At 37.9% G+C, this 17,260-nt stretch overlaps 1 long non-coding RNA gene across 2 annotated transcripts; it reads left to right on the forward strand.

Moving 5' to 3' along the window:
• The first annotated feature begins 10,720 nt into the window (after nucleotides 1-10,720).
• LOC148652225 (uncharacterized) lies at nucleotides 10,721-16,705 on the forward strand. Of its 2 annotated transcripts, none has more exons than XR_015925032.1 (4): nucleotides 10,721-12,193; nucleotides 13,053-13,193; nucleotides 15,693-15,936; nucleotides 16,313-16,705. It is a non-coding gene; the product is annotated as an uncharacterized LOC148652225 (long non-coding RNA). The 2 variants fall into 2 exon arrangements; XR_015925031.1 differs by having other exon boundaries at nucleotides 10,726-12,193; nucleotides 15,693-15,840.
• Nucleotides 16,706-17,260: the final 555 nt, after the last annotated feature.

Consider the following 17,260-nt stretch of genomic DNA (forward strand, 5'->3'; position numbering starts at 1 on the left):
TACACGCAGAGATCCACTCGAGACAAGTTGTTCCACTTTCCTTTCAATAGGACTCATTGTAGAACTCTCTGTGGAGGTCCTGACTTGGTCCTTAGGCTCTTCTGAAACCCTTGTCTGCAGTGGGGGGAGATTGTGCTTTGCTGTGGCTCCTGGTACTTGAGATGCACAGGACGCCTCTTCAGCTGAAAGCTTTTCAATGTTCAAGTTAACATTATTGGAATGGGTATGAAATGCTATATTCTCAGTGACGAGACCAGCAACACGCCAAACACGGGACCGGGGAACTTGATTGCTTTTACATGTCAATTCATTTTCTTGTTCTGCTGTAGTGTAGGTTGATCCTGAAGCTTTGATGAAGCATCAGTCAGGACTCTATAGGGAGTTTCCTGACTCATGACTTCTGTGTCATCTGTATAAGAATCAATCACCATCCCAGGCACATTTATGGGTGGGAAACGTTGAACAGAATATTCTCTACGGTTACTTTTAGTGTATTCTTTATGGACAGTGTCTTCTGCACTAGACATCCTGTCTTTCCCATATTGTTCACCAGAGAGGTGCATTGTTTCATAATCTGGCTTTAAGACCACATCTGAAACTTTAAGATTTTCAAATGTAGATAAAACAGAATCCACCAGTTCACTTGCTTAAAGGGTTTCTTCTGAGGGTTTTGCTTTGCTCCTGAGCAACATCCTTTGTCATCCCTATTTATTTCACTCCTGATTGTTTGCAATATCTGACTGCCAACATCCTTGGCACAGATTATTAAATTTGCCTGATTTTCCTGAGTAGTCCTGCTTTGCCTTGAGAAATCAACGTTCATTAACACACCTAAAGGTTCTGAATCTTCACTAAGATGCTTACGGGGTGCCAAGTTTGGTACTGACATGCTTTTCTTAGTCAAGTGTGGTTCACTAAAGCTCAGGTGTGAAACCTGGACTGAAGGAGGAAACATCTCAAGTGAATCTGCTGATCTCTGCTCTTTAGCAGATAAAACTTTCCTTGCTTTGAACAAAGACAGGCTCTTCTGATTCCAAAAGTGTTTCAGTTTCTTCTTCACAGTTTTGAAGAGTTCCTCAGTCATTGTCCTAAGGTGCTCAGCTGTTCTAGTATCAGTTTTAATTTCTGATGTTCCTGGTAACAGGGCTGTATCACAACTTTCTCATTTAACTTTGTAGTCTGTTGAGAAAGAAATCTTCTAAATGCATGTAGCGTAATGTAGTCTTTCTTAAACATCAACAACAATATCTGAAGCCAGTTCAGTGTTTTGCACATGAGAAGAAGAGTCTGAGGACATTGCTTCTTGAGCATGTTTTGTTGCATCCGGTGTTTTACATACATCATCAGCTGTACTGTTTGGTTGCTCAGGGAGATGGGCAAGTCCAGAAGATATATATTTTGCAGCTGCTTTTTCAATAATTTCACTTATTATCCTTGTTGCTGTTCTATGGAATACAGAGCTGGAGGTCCTCAGCATCTTCTCTGACCCTTCACTTTCTGCATCTGATTTAATGCTCTGTCCAGAAGGTACTCCAAAACTGAAGTAACAACCTCTCTAGCCAGAAGGCTTTCATCTGAAGCCTTCTTTGCCACTGTTGTGCAATAAATCTCCTGGTCTAACTCTTTTTTTCATTGCTTCACAAATGGCTCCAGCAGTTTCTACTGTATAGGTGCACAAATCTGAAATATCTGACACAGAATCAGAAAACACTGAATTTGTTGGTGAAGAGCAGACACTTGAGCTCTTTGCATTGCTTTGAGCACGAGAACTGGAACTAGATACATCTTCTTCAGTCTGGGTGAGTAAAGATTTGAGCTTTCCAAATATAGTCCTTCCAATGCCTTTTGCAACTGAACTAAAGTCAAAGGTATGATCAATGGATCCTGTTTCTGTGCTGCTTCTAGAAGTTTGAAGAGCAGCAGCAACATTTTTTTTATTTTATTTATTTTTAGAGAACAAAACCAAACCATTTTACATATGAACATCCATTATTCAGCCTTACATTGCAGGCACAAATTCCTGTTTGTTCCCCTAATTTTTACAATTATATAACTTTTTAACAAAACTATATACATTCAAAAGAAGGAAGATGTATACATTTATGAATATGAAAAGTAGACTATATAAATGTATCTTATTACATTTCAGTTATTCTGTATCTCAACAAAATCTGACCTTAAAGGTTTAATGTACTGAACCCATCTAAACCAATATTTGACCATTTTTTTCATTTGTAATTTTAGTGAAAATGTTATTTTTTCCATTAGATATATTTCTTTTATTAATTCAATCCAATCATTCATGTTGGTAGATCTGTGAGAAGCCACTTTCTTGTTATAGCTTTCTTCCCTGCTGATATAAGGACTCCAAACAAATATTCATCCGTTCCCCTCCAATCAAAATCCAGTTTACCAAAATATAAAGCCTCAAATGTAAAGGGTACATTCCTTTCAAATATAGTTTCCAGGGCCTCATGTAATTCATTCCAGAAAAGCCTTATTTTAGGGCAGTTCCAGAATATATGCCAATGATTACCTTGGTTTCCGCACTGTCTCCAACACTTAGCGTTTTCCTCAGTATGGTGCGCCTTCTGACCCGGAGTAATGAAAAATCGAACAATGTTTTTCCAGCAAAACTCTCTCCATAAATGCCACTCTTCATTCGAAATTCTAACTTCACTTTCTTTCACCCATTTATCTTATATATTCTCTGTAGAATATGATTTCTTTTCCATAAAACTTTTATATAATCCAGATTTAATACCTTTGCCTAATTCTGATTTGTAGGCTTCTATAACTATTTTCACTACTCCATCATTAACAATATCTAAATCTCCCCTTATAATCTCCTTATTAAAATAATGGCTACAAACTGAAAACTTTGTAGCTGATTCTTATCCATTATATTACAAAATGCAGTTATTCCTTTTGTAATCCAAAATTTAAATCTATTATCCAATTTATTTGGTTTAAACTCTGTATCATAGGCGCACCATCTGAGTATCTTTATTGCCTCACCTAAATTATACTCTTTTGTGATCATATTCAATGTCCTTAATTGAAACTTTATCCATGGATTGAATATTTTTTCAGTAATTTTGTCTAAATTTCTATTACCTAATAGTGCCTGAATTGGGGGGCTATTTACAAGGGACAATTCAATATCTTTCCATCTGGCTTGATATTCTGGATTACAGGAATTAATGAGAGGTTTAACCTGAGATGCATAATAATAATCTTTTAAATATGGTAAAGCCATACTCCCTTTATCTTTTGAAAGTTGCAATATTTTGAAACTAATTCTAGATTTTCTCCCCTCCCAAATAAACCTAGAAATCATCTTATCCCATTCTGAAAATTGTTTTGTAGAGAGTTTTACAGGGAGAGCTTGAAATAGAAAGAGTAACCGAGGCAGTAGACTCATTTTTACAGATTCAATTATAATACCAAAATATCTTTTGGTAAATAGACTCCTAAATATCTCATTGAACTTTGGGTCCCACTTAAGGTGGTATTTGCCTTTTAATAAATCAGGAGGGTTGTAATTAAAAGTTAGAATTTGTGTTTTTTGAACATTTAACTTATAGCCTGCCAGCAAGCCAAAGCTATCTAAGAGTTTCATTACTTCTAGAAATGAACTAGTGGGATCCTCCAGATATAATAAAACGTCATCTGCGTACAGTGCTATATTTTTGCTCATTACCTTGTGTAGTTATACCTTTTATTTTGTTATTTTGTCATATCCACTGGGCTTGTGGCTCTATATATAGAGCAAAAAGCAATGAAGATAAAGGGCAGCCTTGTCTAGTCCCTCTTTCTAAAGTTATTCTATCGGATAAATAACCATTTATTTTAATTCGTGCTGTTGGTCTATCATATAAAGTTTGAATACCTTTAATAATATTTTCACAAAACCCAAACCTACCTAAAACCCTATGAAGGTATTTCCAACTAACAGAGTCAAAAGCTTTCTCAGCATCTAGGCTCATCAAAGAAGCTTCTAAATTATGTTGCTGAATATGGTTCATGATATGCAATGTGCGTCGAATGTTATCATGGGTTTGTCTATTTTGAATAAACCCTGTTTGATCATAGTGTATCAAATGAGGGAGAATCTTTTCAATTCTTTTAGCCAGTATTGCTGTATACATTTTATAATCCACATTAAGGACTGAGATTGGTCTGAACGATCCACAATCCAATCTATCTTTCCCCTCCTTAGGGATAACGGAGATGATAGCCTCTCTCCATGATGGGGGCATTTTCCCATCAATTAATACCGAATTACAAGCAGAAAGAAGATTTGATATCAATTCAGCTCGGAAGGTTTTATACCATTCTGAATTAAAACCATGAGTTCCAGGTGATTTATTAGCTCTGAGGCTCGTAATCACTGAATTCAGTTCTTCTCGTGTTATAGTCGTTTTTAATATATTATTTGGATCTTCCGTAAGAGTTGGTAAACTGAGAGATTCCAGAAAAGTATCCATCTTTTCTTCACTTTCTGAATGGGGTTGTGTATATAATTTTCTGTAAAAATGTGTTAAAGTGTTTTGAATTTCTTCCCATTTATATAATACACCATTACAGTTCTGGTCCCTTATTTTATCTATTGTATTATCGGTCTGTTTTAATTTTCTTGCCAACAGCTTTAGTGATTTTGACCCTGATTCATAATATTTTTGTCAAGTAAATATATATTTTTTTCAATTTCCTGTGTATATAAGACATCTATTTTGTTTCTTTATTTCTTTCATGATTTGTGAATCCTGTTTTTCTTGATGTTTTTTCTCCAACTCTTTTAACTTTATAGTCAGATGATATAATTGTAGTTGCTTTACCTTCTTCTTATGACTACTCAGAGCAATAATTTCCCCCCTTATAACTGCCTTTAATGTATCCCATATCATCTCTGGTCTCACTTCCCCATTATCATTCTCCTCCAAAAATCGTTTTATTTCTTGTTTTATCTGTTCTTTACATTGTGGATTGTTCAACAGACTTGAGTTCATCCTCCATGTTGTATTTTCCCGATTACTTAATCGTATGGACAATGACATAGGAGCATGGTCTGAAAAATTACTTCTACCAATATCACAATCTTGGATCCTATGTCTATCTCTCTTGTGTATAAAAAAAATAATCAATCCTTGAATATTCCAAATGAGGGAAGGAATAGTGAGTGTAATCCCACCCACTTGGATAGAAATCTCTCCAAAGATGTATTATTCCCATTTCCCCCATCAGTACATTAATCTTTTTATACAGTGACTAATCTCTCTGAGAAGGTATATTTGTAGAATCAAGCCTGGGGTTAAGACGCACATTCCAATCATCCCCACAAATCAGTACCCCTTGTGCATTAACCATCAAATCGACCATTTTTTAATAAAAATTAAAATCACTACCAGGTGGAGCATATACATTAAGTAATATTAGTAATTCCCCTTCAATTTTTCCCAATACTAATACATATCTCCCCTCCTTATCTTTAACTTCTGTAAGCAACTCAAATTGAACCTTTTGAGATATCAGTATAGCCACTCCTCTCCTATGGCCAGATTTATATGAGGAGAAATAGATTTTTGAGAAACCCATTCTCCTTAATTTCTCATGTTCCAATACACTCAAATGTGTTTCTTGTAAAAAAGCAATATGAGCCCCTTTCTTCATTTTAGACAAAATCTTACTCCTCTTAAGAGGGTTAAGCACTCCATTAACATTAAATGTAACTATTGTAAGGTCTTGCTTGGACATACTTTATGTAAATGGTAAAACTTTCAAAATCTCTCCCATACAACATATGTTTCATATTGTTAAACATCCTCTTCCTATAATTTTTTTCTAATAATGCACCACAATCAAAAAACACAATAAACAAAGACATTAACCAAACAATCTTAAACAAAACTGTATCCATCTGCGTCTCTTTCAGAGTACTTTCTTCCAACTGTGCGGTTCTTTTCAAACGAACCCTATGTGGGCTTCTCTCCGTTAGGGAAATCCTCCTTCTCCTCTGGAGGAGGGCCCTTAAGTAGGGGGCGGTGGCAAATCCGAACTTATATGATAAAGAGAAAAAAAAAGGAGTGTAACCAGAAAAATAAAAAGTCACCAAGAATCTGTCGTAATCACCAAGTATCTGTCCCGACATGTACAAATTCTCTTAAAACATGGCAGGAAACTTATTTTTTTTAAAAAACCCTTAACTATTAAATCACGACCAACTCACTATCAAATTTCTTCAATCTTGCGAGGGGGGTCTTCTCCTGAAACTCTGTAATTTCTCCTGATATTGCTGTTTTGAGGAATGGTCTTTCCCAGGACCACCCTGTCTTCCAGCCTTCTGACAAGTAAACAGTCGCTTGATGCTGCTGAATGGTATAGGCAGGTGCCGTCTTCGTAAAACACCCGCAACCTCACTGGAAATGGAGTCTGAAATTTAATTTTCGGCGATTTCAGCTCCTTTTTTACTTCAGAATATTCCATACGTTTTTTTAGTACTGTCGGGGGGTAATCATTATCACCCTAAAAGTGTTTGTTATTGTGGAAGAGTTCTTTCTTTTGCCAAGCTTTACGCAACACTAACTCTTTTATCTTGTAGCTTAAAAACGTGGCGACAATGGAGCGCGGTTTGGCGTCAGGGCCTTTAGGTCTCGGCGCTAACGCTCTATGCGGCCTTTCAATTCCCAGTTCCACGTCCTTCGGTAAATCAAGTTCCCCCCTAGCAGATTTTCAAGGAAGGTGACCATGCAGCGACCCTCCGATTCTTCGGGGATTCCGTAAATCCAAATGTTTTCTCTGCGTGATCTTCCTTGCTGGTCTGTTAATTTAGTTTCTAAAGTAATTTGTCGTTGCAAGAGTTTCTTTATCGCAGTTTCTCTTGTTAAGACCCTTGTTTCCACTTCTTCGATTCGTCCCTCTGCTTTATCCAGTCTCTTATTAACCTTGCTCAGCTCCTGTTTAATATCCATAAGCTGCTCTTTATTATCCCATCTGAAGTCTCTAAGTTCGTATAATATTTTCTGAAGACTGGCGTCTGCGCCATCTTGTTCAGAGTCCGTTGAGCTACTTCGACTATGGTCCGAAGTTGCAATTTCGACATTTTCCACGGTCGTTAGTTTTCTCCTGCTTCTCCTGACAGCCCCTTCAGCCATAGTTATTATTTTGTCAAACGTAATGTAGAAAAAAAAAAACTTTTTCAGGGCTTTATTACAAAGTTGCTGGGAGATCCGTATTTATGCTGCCTTTCCCATCCACAGCAGGTCAGCAGCAACATTTTTATTGGATTCTTGCAGATATTTATTTGTTTCAATACAATTCAGTGCAAACAAAACATTTTCAAAAACAGAATTTACAATGTCCTTGGCAATAACAGTGACCCTATTGTTGGGAATCTGAGATTTTGAACTTCTTTTTTCCAAAATGGAGATTTCTGCAGCTTCTGGGAGCAATAATGACTCTTTTGAGTTACTCTCATATAAGTTGTTACCCACAGGGGTGAAATCCCGCTTTGTTTTTCAACGATCTGAGAGACTATCTGTTCAGCAATTTCAATGATTTTGGCTTTAGAGATCCCAAAAGCAATATCACTGTTTGCTCTTTTCATTCCCACACTTGATTCCGAGGAGTGAGACTTTAATTTGAAAGATGGGGAGCTACTGCCATTTGTTCTTTTCTTAGTCACTTTTGCCTCATCTCTCTCATTCTGCAGGGCATCAGGACTCTGAAGAAGGTAGTTCTTCTCCACAGATAGCAGTGTACCTTACCTGTCCATATAAACTCTTCTCAATCACCTTCCTTTCACTAAACAACATTATGATAAAAATTAATGTGTGACATTGTTACTACATGGCCAAAATACTAACTAGATTTTGCAATATTAAACAATGGTGACTAATTAACAATATATAGGCATCTTTTCTAGTGGTAGAACAATTAATCTATTTTAAAGCACATTCCTGTGTAAAAAAGATGGCCTCCTAACCATGATGTTGTGGGAAATCCTACATCCAAGGAGCAGGACACAGTCTTTGTGGATTCAGTTGTTTTATTGAGCTCAATAATAACATCAACGCGCGTTGGGTCTGCCCCGCAGGACAGACGAACCACAAGGGTTTCCCAGCTCTTATATACAGTATGATCTCAGGAAGTTGTTTTGTTTCATAGCTTCATGTGTATTCGTCTTGCCCTTTGATATGTAGCATGAGTTGACCGGTTGGTCCTGTCTGAAGTCCTGTCCTTTGATGCGTAGCTGTAATTGTTGGAGCTGCTTAAGAAATGTTAAAACACCCGACATATTACACAATGTGCCTGAACCAACACTGTAGTGTTGAATACAGATATATATATATATTTTCCATCAATGATATATATATATAAGTGTTTTTCTACTTCAATGATTATGTACGTACTTTTTCAATTTACCTACTGGATGTCTAAAACTTGCTTAGGTTTTTAACTTTAATTTGAGAGACTTATAAAATAAAAATCACCACAACAAAATAGGACATTGGAAATTATAAATCTTTAACTTCAAACTGCAACTGTTCCATAACACTTTAGCAAGTATGGTACAATCGTGTTCCTATGTGAAGAAAGATCACTGGTAGTTAACATCATTGTGTTTTCAACAACAACTACTTGGTCAGGCGCAATGTATCTAACCAGTTTCATACTGGGTACTTCATAATTGACACATAACAAATACAGTTAAATTCAGAAAATAAATAATAAGTCTATATTGAAATGTGCAGAAATATGTCATGTTTATGTTTGTACCCTGTTAACTTCATAGAGATTAGACCTTAGAGAATTTAAAGATTCTGTGAAACACGCAGTTTGACCAGAGGATCCCAAACTTTTCCATACAACTGTATGTTGCTGCTGCATCATTCAGGACAAAGCCCAAAATGCGTTTCCAACACATTTGATGACTTAGTGTTACTTAGTTGTTACTGCCCTCTGGTGGTTGTTGATTGAAACATAACATCCATTCAAACACGACCAGACATTTCTCCCACTGTCAATACTTCAGCAAAACTTCACATTTTATACCGGTGCCACAACATGTTGTTAGTTATTATGATAGAAATGTGTTTTAATATGACTAATATATTACTGTTGTAATGCAGTATGATCAGAGTTATACATAAGTACAATACAACAGTTTATTTTTGCGAAGGTTCAGTTAGTGTATTTTGACTGCTGCTCTAGTCATTGTCAATATCAATATTCAAAGTCAATGTTCTAGTCATTACAACAAAGCCAGTCTATGGTAAACTATATCTAGGATTTGGAAAAATGCACATGAGCTAACACGAAAATGTGCACATGTACTGTACTGTTAACAGACTGATTCATGCATTCGCAAAGAGAGAAAAAGCAATTTAACGAACGCAGCTGGGGAAGTGAGCTCAAAATAGAAAACAGTTCCTCTTTAAACATTTACACATCACCATACTTAAATGATTAAAATAAAAACTTTCTGTAAGCACTGATGCTTAACATACCACAACTGCAGCATGTAGGACTTACCCATCAGACAGCTGACTGATCAGAGGGACTTCATGAAACCAGTTGGAATCGGTAGTCACCTCTTCAGTGGAGTCAGGTGAAATATGAACTGACCCAAGAGAAAAGAATTATTGTCGCATTAGAATTCTCATGGCATGCATAAAAAAGTGATCAATCCAATTAACATCCAAAAAAGGCAGAAAACATGTATTTATTCATAGATAAAATTAGGATGCTGATTAGGGTTTATTTATCTGTTTACCCATATAATTTAAACAAATTCTACAGTTCTGTAATCAGTAGTAAACCTGAAGGTGTTGTCAACCTGCATCATTCCCTCTGGCCAACAAACTAAAACACATTAAATTGTGAACTAAATCTCAGTTGTATCACCATTGGATCTAGAAGCTTACCCTGTTTTCCAGACTGAAGAATCTCATTAAAATATTGCCTTTTTATTCTGTCTTGCATTTCTCTTTCAAAATCCTTCCTTTCCTGTAAACTCTCATTTAGCTTTTGCTGCTGGAGAGCAACCTTCCTTTTATAGAATTAAAAATGCCTGAGAATGACAGAAAACCTTTCACAAGTGGCTATTCTTTAAAGAAAAAGGAAAGCCTCTCAACAAAAGATGAAAAGGTCCATATCATTGTTGAACATCTTGTATTAAAAAGCACATGTTTTTCCATTACTCTAGTATTTAATGACAAATGAACTAGCTTGCAACCCAACATGTTGCTAGTAGAAAACTTCCCATCCATAAGGTCACAGTTTAATTTAGTATCAGACAGAAGCTGTTGGGCACCACTGAAATTCCAGCTCAAGTAAAAACTACAGGAGACTCCTGGAGTCTGGTCAGAGCTCAGAAGAAAGGCTGGGTCCGACATTACTTGGATGAAAGACTCTGTGTGTAGTTCAGAACCTTGCAGGCTGGGTATAAGAGATTGAAGCAACAATGTCTCTCCTCTAATGCTTAGGTAATGAAGAGGAGAGATCATCAACCACCCTCTTGGATCCTCTTGGGGAGATACCCCTGAGGGATACTTTAGAACAGCCAATTATGCAAAGCAGCATGTCTCTGGGATGTTACTTGGAATTAAAACCCACAACACGCAGAATAAATGGCAGGTGCCCAAGGCTGGAGATAAACCATGGGCTTTGGAGAGTCAGTGCTATAACCAAACACTACCAGAATATGGTTCTTTGGCACCTCTGTAGCATATCTTGGCATAACCACCCTAGAGTAGACACACAATATAAGAGGTGCCAACATACCATGCTCATTGTGGTCACTGAGGATCCAAAAAGTATTAGTTTAGGTTATTAATTTAAACCTATAGGTGGTCATCTTGGAAATACAACAAAATATAGCTGTAAGGTCAGTGTCAGGTCCGGAATTTGCATGAAGAAAAGTTCACCTTAAGAGGATGAATCCAAACATCCCTTACTCCAGTACCTTTTTGTGCCTTCTAGGTCTGGTCTCTTTCTTCAGCTGGGCCTGTCGCACCTCCCTCCGGGCATCTTCCTCTATCCTCATCTGAAAAGCTCTCTCTCTGATTTTCCACATCTGTAGAGCCGTCAGTGAAAAGGCAAAGCAGATGACAAACAGCAGAAAGCTAGATTGTGTTAAGCACAAAACAGCTACGCTACTAGACATTTATATTTATATATGTCACCTGCTTATAGGTGGTACATTAAATATTTAGGATTCTGTTAGATCATGTGGAGCTGAATCTCTCCCCTTTTTACAATCTAGCAATTGAGGCCTTTGGGCATTTTTCAGCATATTACAGTAGGAGCATTCAGCAGCTGAATGTGGTCTGGGAAGCCAAAAGTAAAAATAACTGGGAAAATAACATACCATACAGCAATGTACAGTGAGAATGTGAAAAAAAAAACAAGAAACATGATTAAGCTGATGTAGAAAACCGATGAGGCTAAATACTATATATTGATAATGCTGATGATTTGAAAGCTGATAAATCAATGAAAGGGGTGAATAAACTATGTGTTTTAAAAGTGAGTTAAGCTATAGAGTGGAATGTGAAATGGAAATCTAATAAGTAAATTGATTCTTAAAATGTAGAGAGCTTTGCAAAAAATATATATTGGTGCTTTTAGAAAGTACATTTCAAGGATGTAACCGCTGACGTACGGGCAGAATTTTAGAAAACAGTGCATCAACAAAGTACGCCTTGTTTAGGTTACTTTAGAAGACAGTGTACCAAAACAATATATGCTGTCTGGGTCATTAGATTAGCTGAAAGTAACTGATAAACTTTGAAAAACAAATCTAGTGGTGCTTCTTCTTTCGTTTTATGATGTAATCTGTTTTGCCTTAGGGAAAGGGGAAGTGTTAGAAGGGACAAAGTGCTGAGCTTTCTCTTACAGCGCAACATCTTATTAAAACCCTGTACTGCTTGTAACAAATTGAGTCTCTGATGCACTTTGCAGAGTGGCAACAGGGCTCCCAATATTGCAATATTGAAATAAAGACCTTACTCAGGTGAGAACTCTCTCTTGTGGCTTCCTTGAAAATTAATATTTCCATGACAATTGTAAGATTCATAAAAGCATATGAAAAGTGTCTGAAGTCCAAGTGTGACGATACAGTAACATGATTCACTAAGGGTATCCACTCTGCAGAAATCTGTTCGGCTGGAAGAGGCGTATACAGTATAAGGTGAGAGAATTTTTTTAATTCGCATTATGCAACATAAATGCTTAATTATTTGTCAGAAAGACAACATCTTTTAAAACAGTTATGCTAGAGATCCTGTTATCTTTTGCTTGCTCCCCAATCATGCTGTATTTACAGAGGTGTCACAGAGTCACTTGCCAGAGTGGATATAAATGTCTCTAATCAGTTTAAGATGCAGAAGGAAACCAGCTATTAAAGATCTCCCATCCAGGTGATGACCAGGAGCAGCCCTGGGTCAAAATAAATCAAACTGTATTCTCATACCTCAGCCTGTCTGCTGTACTGCAGACCTTTCATACGCTGTATTTCACCACTGCATATCTCCTCTGTTTTCGGAGCTCCTGCCTGGTGCCTTCATAAACAACAACAGAAAAGAAAGCTTAATCCACAAGGCAAGGTCAAAATGTCAGACAGCAGCAGAGGAATTTGTGAATGTGGTATTTCCGTAGAGCAAATGCCAGCAGCCATATCACTCTGCAACTCACAACTGGCAGAGCCTGGTCAGTACCTGGATGGGAGACCTCCTGGGGAAAACTAAGGTTGCTGCTGGAAGAGGTGTTAGTGGGACCAGCAGGGGGTGCTCACCCTGTGGTCCATGTGGATCCTAATGCCCCAGTATAGTGACGGGGACACTATACTGTAAACAGGCACCGTCCTTCGGATGAGACGTAAAACCGAGGTCCTGACAGTCTGTGGTCATTAAAAATCCCAGGGCGAAAAGAGTAGGGGTGTAACCCCGGCATCCTGGCCAAATTCCCCATTGGCCCTTACCAGTCATGGCCTCCTAATAATCCCCATCTATGAATTGGCTTCATTACTCTGCTCTCCTCCCCACTGACAGCTGATGTGTGGTGATTGTTCTGGTGCACTATGGCTGCCGTCGCATCATCCAGGTGGATGCTGCACATTGGTGGTGGTGGAGGGGAGTCCCCATTACCTTAAAGCGCTTTGAATGGAGTGTCCAGAAAAGCGCTATATAAGTGTAAGTAATTAATTAATAATAATAATAATAATAATAATAATAATAATAATAATAATAATAATAATAATAATAATATTATTATTATTTTAATACCCTGAATGTATGAAATGAGCACATGCTTGTTTTTAGCCTAGTCCTGCTGACAATCACATTGCTGGTCTGATCACCTGCAGGATACGAGAACTCCGTTTCTATAATATTTTATCTTTGAAGAACTGGCATCTGATTCATTTCCAGTAGTCTCTTTCATTACTTGACTGTCTGTTGGGAACGTAGTCCTGTGTTACTTAGTCCTTAGTCCTGTGTTTATTCTGCAGTCTGGTGAACAACAGGTTGTGAAATTAAGATCTATTTGATTAATTGTCTTTTATCCACCCTTTATCAGAAGGCTACTTATTCCTGTTTAAGGGTTTAGCTGACCAGGAGTCTATTCCAGAATCCCAGAGGTGTAACTCGGCATTAGTAGTATACTTGTCCTCTTGTAGGGTACATACACAAACACACAGGGCGATATAGACATTCCAGTGAACTGAACAAGCATGTGTTGAAGATGGAAGTTGAAGGGAATCACCCAAAGAAAGATTATGTGAAAGCAGGGAGAACACGCAAACCCCCTACATAAGGTGCACACGTCTGGAATCAAATTAAATGACCCCCAAACACGTTCACCAATTTTATTTCTAAAAAGATAACTTTCTGCATTATGATAAATGATGAATGCACCTTCGTGTTTATTAAAATATTATTCTAAATGATTTTTAAAAATGGCGTTATTTTTATGTAAGAACTGTTTCAATCAAACACTAACAAAAAATCAATATTTTAGGAAATGTTGGAAAAGGAAAAGATGGTTGAAAAGTATGGAAGCCCGTTTCCGCCAGGGAGTAAAAAAAACACGCTATGGTATCTCAGAATTGCGGCTTAGTATCTCACATTTGCGACTTCGAAATAGCCCATATTTCATTGTCTGTCCTTTTGTTATTGTAACAGATTCGGGTTCTAGGGCTTGTGCCCTCGCCGCTGTCGCAAATGTGAGATATAAAGTCGCAATCCTGAGATACCATAGCGCGTTTTTTTACTCCTTGGCGGAAACGGGCTTCCATACTTTTCAACCATCTTTTCCTTTTCCAGCATTTTCCAACATTTCCTAAAATATTGATTTTGTTTAGAAAAAGCCTGGAATGCAAGTGTAATCCTTACTTAAGGGGAGCCGGGTTTTAAAACTGGCTATAGTTGCTCACGGACATAGCGTTGGCTTTATGAACTACAACTCCCATAACGCACTACTCAAGTTTACGTCACAGTCCCTATTCTGCCTGGCTGTGGTGACCTCTAGCGGGTCCCTCTCAGTTCTGGCAGCTTTACCGTTGATCTTGTGCACTCACCGGCGTGCGCAAGAGGAACTCATACACGGCTCCCTTTTTTAAAGTTTATTTCTAAAAAATAGAAGAAAATAAGGTAGGGTTTCCAGAAATACGTACAAGTCAGGTTTACAGCAGGCTGGTAGCAAGAGTCTGACTCCTACCCTCGTACATGTTGTTTTCCCCTGTTTACTATAACACCATTTAAACGCGACACAACATAACAACTCAACTCACTAAGAAATTAACTCACAACACACAGACAGTTTTCATCTAGCGACTTAACACAGTTAGCTAACGAAGTTCAATTTCGTCTCTGATAACCCGCAGAGCCCGAATACACTTTTGATACTCTTAAAACAAATATAAACGAGTAAACCTTAAACCGAAACTATGACATCAGTAAACATAAATTTACAGACCTTTTAAAAAAGCCTTATTACTTCAGATCTTACCTAACAGATTAGAAAGAACCATGGGAGAGAAAGTCAGGCGGACAGCAGGCTGGAAGCGAGGGTCTACCAGCCCGCACGAGGCGCTGTTCCCGATTCCCGTGCCCAGCTGCACATCACCTGGTTGCACAAGCTTGACTTTTCATTTTCATTACTATATTTTCAGGTTGTGTTTTTCATACCACTACCGAATAAAAAACATATTTTAGAGGAAGATGTCAGCTTGATTAAAAAATATTGCTCCTTAAGCCTAGTCCCTTACTGTACTAATTCTGCCACCTACTGGACAAGGTAATAAATAAAACAAGAAGAAAATCATAGAATATAACACCCACATTACAGGCCAGCCAAGTAAAGGGTGTAAGATGACCAGGGGAAGGGTCATTCATAACAGGTATTTTCAGAATGACCTAGTTAAAATACTAGATATGGACCTGAGCAAAATGGCTGCCAAAAAGAATCAGCTGACCCGTATATGGAAAGGGTCTACCCTGAGAAACAATGAGACACAGCTGAGCCGCATCAGGAACCGAAATATAAGTGCCCCAGAGGCAGTGAACAGGGTGGAAGTCGATAAGGTGAATGCGGTTTGGAGGAAGAGAGAAGAAAGAGGTTTATGTTAAAGATTGGACTAAGGAATAATGGACTACTGAAATGAGAAAAGGTTTATGGTTTTTGGATTGCAGATATTGGATAAGGATACATCGCGGATTGGCTTTATTACAGACTTTTGGAACTCGGATCGGAACAGGATTAAGAGAGCGGGTTATGGACTGGATTTGGAAGATAGTTGGAGGAAGAAACGCCACGAAACTCAGGAAAGAAAAGTGTGGTGTGAGTACTTCTCTCATTTGCATAAACGTTCCCCCAGAGGCATCACAAGGGATATCTGAAGGACTGAAAAGTGCACTGATTGTCACATTATCTAAGGTTGTCTTTGTAAATTTGTAGCTATTTTATACGAACCTTTCATCTTTTGTTTTAATTGTAATACAGTGTATTAAAATGCACGATGCTTTGGTTTTGGGAAGAGAAGGAATAGGAGGGAGAGAGGTAAGAAGGGAAAGCAAACAAAAGAATAGTCCAGAATAGGCTGTAGGCTGTAGAAAAAATTAGAATAGAATATGACGTATTCCAAGGAGAAGTCGGGGAAAAATAAGACCTTAAAAAGAAATCAGCCTATCGCTGTTTGCTGGGAGAATGGATGAATCCTGTCTAATGCTCAGCTGACACCCTGTTAAAAGCAATAAAAGACAATGTTAGTCCTCCGTGGTTAACCTACATTTATGCTGTTGCTTTAAAACAGATAACAATAGAAGAAGTGAATGACATGGCGGAGAATATAGTGGCGTGGGTGGGAGTGTCCATTATCAGAGTGCTGCTCCCAGCCATCTCCCTGTACGATGAAAAGAGGAGATGGAGAAGAGACTCCTAATCACCTGCTGCAGATCTAATCACCTTGCCTCTGAATTGTGGATGGTGTTTTTGAATGTGTCAACTCTCCCTTGTCAGCAAATAAGCCAAGAAGAAAGAATTCCCACCCCAAAGACTGTGCGTCTTGGTCAATCTGCAGACTCAGAGACTGACAGTGAGATTTTACAGGTTATCTGTAAAAGCTTGAACCACTTTCACTGGATGTATTGAGTCAGTGTCAGTCTACAGTCTCCATATTAAATGAGATGTAAAGTCTCAAATTGCACTTAATGAGTATGTTTTCTTTAGTGTTTTAATGAGACTTTCTGGTAACAGAATGGATGTAGTGTTTTTTGCAATGGAATGCACAGCAGCACTGTTACAGAAGGATATACAAAAGGTAAAATGTACTGTAATATTGTGGTAAAATAGTTGATAGGTGAATGGATATGATTCAAAATTACAGTGGTTTCCAGTAGTAAAATTAGTGTTAAAAGGAAAGAATTCTCTGAAGGTTTTAATCCATCCATTTTCTAACTGCATTACCCAATACAGGGTTGCAGGGGAGCCAGAGTCATGATTTACCCTGAACTGGACCCCAGTCCATCACAGCGCACACTCACACCAGGGACAATTTTCACAAAAGCCAAATACCTGAAGACAACCCAAGCAAACACATGTAGAACCTACAAACCCCAGGTCTGAGGATGAACTCATGGCCCCAGTGCTCTGAGACAGCACCACTGTGCCACTTTTTTTATGCTACTATATTCCAGTTAAATACCAGTGTTTACTGTTGCTTATTTTAGCCTGGAAGAGATACATTATGATTATTTGATAC

This window comes from Lepisosteus platostomus, chromosome 11 (genome assembly GCF_059453375.1).
Source record: "Lepisosteus platostomus isolate fLepPlt1 chromosome 11, fLepPlt1.hap1, whole genome shotgun sequence".
Classification (NCBI taxonomy): Eukaryota; Metazoa; Chordata; class Actinopteri; order Semionotiformes; family Lepisosteidae; genus Lepisosteus; species Lepisosteus platostomus.